Here is a 3901-nt window from a genome sequence, read left to right on the forward strand (position 1 = left end):
ACCGAAAAAAAAGGCACAGTAAATAAAATTGGCTCATTCTATCGGCACCAAATCAACCAGCCTAATTCCATATGTAGCCACATGCGCTGCCTTCCCTCCGGTTACGATGAAAGAATGGTCAAGAATCCCCTCTTAGGCCAAACCACTGGATGGCAGGTTTCGAGTGCTTTGCTTCTCCAGTTACCTAATCCCCGTCCAAGTGATTAGTTACTTGATCTGTACTGAACTATTTCCATCAGCAAAAGAAACTGTTGATAAAACTTACATCTTGGAAAAAAAGAAAAAAGGAAAGAAAAGGGAAAAACCTTCTCTACACCACATGTTGTCCTTTAGCTACTATTTCTTTAGTCAAGAAAGAAAGAAACAAGAGTTGTCTGTTTTCTGTCTCGATTTGCTCATCCTTGATTTCTTCAGCCACACTGATCCGATGTCTATCCCACATTCCATCCCTCTGAAACCTCTCTCGTCACCATGGGCGACAGCTTCCACTTTGACCAGATGGCAGCAGTCCTATCACAGATCTTCCAGCAGCATTTGATGTTGTAGATCTGGGCCTGAGTTTTTTCATGTGTAATGTGGGAAGAATACTTTCTTGACAGAGTTATTGTGCCTATTAAATGAATTACAGTCTGAAAAATAATCTGGCATCATAAATACAAGTACTATTATCGATTGCTTCCCCCCTACCTTTTTGAAACACTGTTCTACCTTCTGCACTACGATATTCCCTGATATTCTCACAAGCCACTGGCCACTCCCTGCTCCCTCTGTCTTTCCTGGGAATCTACACTTGAGAACGTTGGAGAACCACAGGTCCAAGTCCTCCTCTCCTCTTCTGTTACACTCATTCCCTAGGTCAGACCGCCCACACCAGGGTGCCTCAGAAGCATTGGAGCAGGTTTTTAAACCTCAACACTACTGATATTTTGGACCGAATAATCATGTATCGTGAGGAGGTGTTTAGCATCATCACTGGCTTCTGCCCAGTAGATGCCAGTAACACCCCACTCGCAGTGGTTACAAATCAAAATGTTCTGGGAATTATTCTAATTGCTTTACATTCACTCATTACTCATCACAACAATCTTTTAAGATATGTACTATTAATATCTTTTTTTAAGACTTTATTTTGGGGGGCTGTTTCCAGTCCGCTGCAAAATTAAGAGGAAGGGGTAGAGATTTCCCATGCGCCCCCTGCCCTACACCTGCACGGTCTCCCCGCTATCAACATCCCTACCACGTGGGACATTTGTTACACTTATTGACCCTACGCTGACACGTCATCATTGCCCAGAGTCAGGAGTTTACATTAGGGTCACTCTTGGTGGCGTACAGACTCTGTGGGTCTGAAAAAATGTATAATGATGCGTATCCAGCGTTGTAGTATCCCACATAGTATTTTCACTGCCCGAATTCTCCTCTGTTCTCCACTTATTCATCATCTCCCCATCCAGCCCCTGTTAACCCCTGATTTCTTTACTGTCTCCATAGTTTTGCCTTTCCAGAACATTTCTATGTGGCCTTTTCAGTCTGTCTTCTTTCACTAAATAATATGCATGTAAAGTATTCTAGGGCTTCCCTGGTGGCACAGTGGTTGAGAATCCGCCTGCCAATGCAGGGGACGTGGGTTCGAGCCCTGGTCCGGGAAGATCCCACACACCGCAGAGCGGCTGGGCCCGTGAGCCACGTGCAACTAAGCCCATGCGCCACAATTGCTGAGCCTGCGTGCTACAACTACTGAAGCCCACGTGCCTAGCGCCCGTGCTCTGCAACAAGAGAAACCACCGCAATGAGAAGCCCACGCAGCGCAACAAAGAGTAGCCCCTGCTCGCTGCAACTAGAGAAAACCCGCACGCAGCAACGAAGACCCGATGCAGCCAAAAATAAATAAATAAAGTAAATTTAAAAAACAACAACAACAACATCTTGTGTGCAGGTTTTTGTGTGGATTTAATTTTTCCATCCTCTGGGTAAATACTAGCAGCGAGATTGCTGGATCATATGGTAAGGGTTTGGTTATTGAGAAACAGCCAAAGTGTCTTCCTAAGTGGCTGCACCATTTTGCGTTCCCACCAGCAATGAGTGAGAGCTCCTTTTGCTCCATATCCTCCAGCATTTGGTGTTGTCAGTGTTCCAGATTTTGGCCATTCTCGCAGGGGTACAGTGGTATATCATTTTTATTTGAGTTTGCATTTTCCTGATAACATACAACATGGAGCATCTTTTCATATGCTCATTTGCCATCTATATCTTTGCTTAAGTGTCTGTTAAGGTCATCGGCCAGGTGTTTTCTTATTGTTGAATTCTAAGAGTTCTTTGTATATTTTAGATAACAGTCCTTTATCAGGTGTGTCTTCGGCAAATATTTTCTCCCAACCTATGGCTTGTCTCTTTATTCTTGTGACATTGTCTTTCACAGAGCAGAAGCTTTTAATTTTAACGAAGTTCCGCTTATCGATTCTTTCTTTCACGGATTGTGCCTTTGGCGTATCTAAGAAGTCATCACCAAAGCAAAAGCCATCTAAACTTTCTCCAGTTTTTCTTCTAGGAATTTTATAGTTCTACATTTTACATTTAGGTCTGTGGTCCATTTTGAGTTAACTTTTTGAAGGATGTAAGGTTTGTGTCTGGATATAGTGTTTTACATATGGAAGTCCAGTCATTCTAGCACCATTTGTTGAAAAGACAATCTTTGCTCCATTGTATTACCTTTGCTCCGTTGTCAAAGATCAGTTGATCTATACCCATGAGGGTCTATTTCTGGACTCTATTCTGTTCCATGGATCTCTTTTTCTTTCGCTAGTGCCACACTGTCTTGATTACTGTAACTTTATGGTATGTCTGGTAGTCAGGTAGCATCAGTCCTCCAACTTTCTTCTTCAGTATTATGTTGACTATTCTGAATCTTTTCCCTCTCCACGTAAACTTAAGAATCGGTTTGTCCATATCTACAAAATAACTTGCTAGGATTTTGATTGGGATGCAATTGAATCTATGGATCAAGTTAGGGAGAACTGACATCTTGACAATATTGAGTCTTCCTATTCACGAACATGGACTATCTATTTATTTAGTTCGTCTTTGATTTCATTCACAAGAGATTTGTAGTTTTCCTCATATAGATCTTGTAGATAATTTGTTACATTTATACCTAAGTATTCATCTGGTTTGGGTGGCAATGTAAGTGGTATTGTGTTTGTAATTTCAAATTCCACATGTTCATTGCTGGTGTGTAAAAACATTACTGACTTTCTTTTTCTTTTTTTCTGTACGCGGGCCTCTCACTGCTGTGGCCTCTCCCGTTGCGGAGCAAGGCTCCGGACGCGCAGGCTCAGTAGTTGTGGCTCACGGGCCCAGCCACTTTGCGGCATGTGGGATCATCCCTCCCAGACCCGGGCACGAACCCGCGTCCCCTGAATTGGCAGGCGGACTCTCAACCACTGCGCCACCAGGGAAGCCCAACATTACTGACTTTTGTGCCTATTAACCTTGTATCCTGAAATCATCCATTTACTTTTTTTTGGGGGGGGGGCATACCACGCGGCTTGTGGGGTCTTAGTTCCCTGACCAGGGATAGAACCCGAGCCCCCTGCATTGACAGCATGGAGTCTTAACCAATGGACCGCCAGGAAAATCTCCCCCCTCCATTTACTTTTAATCTATATATGCCTTTATACATTTAAAAAAAATATTTATTTTTAAAAATTTATTTATTTTATTTTTGGCTGCATCTGGTCTTAGTTGTGGCACACGGGAGCTTCACTGAGGCCTATGGGATCTTCCCTTGCGGTGCACCGGCTCTTTGCTGTGTGGCACACGGGCTTCTCTCTACTTATGGTGTGCAGGCTCCAGAGCACATGAGCTCTGTAGTTTGTGGCACGCAGACTCCCTAGTTGAGGCA

This window comes from Kogia breviceps, chromosome 16, assembly GCF_026419965.1.
Source record: "Kogia breviceps isolate mKogBre1 chromosome 16, mKogBre1 haplotype 1, whole genome shotgun sequence".
NCBI classification, from domain to species: domain Eukaryota; kingdom Metazoa; phylum Chordata; class Mammalia; order Artiodactyla; family Physeteridae; genus Kogia; species Kogia breviceps.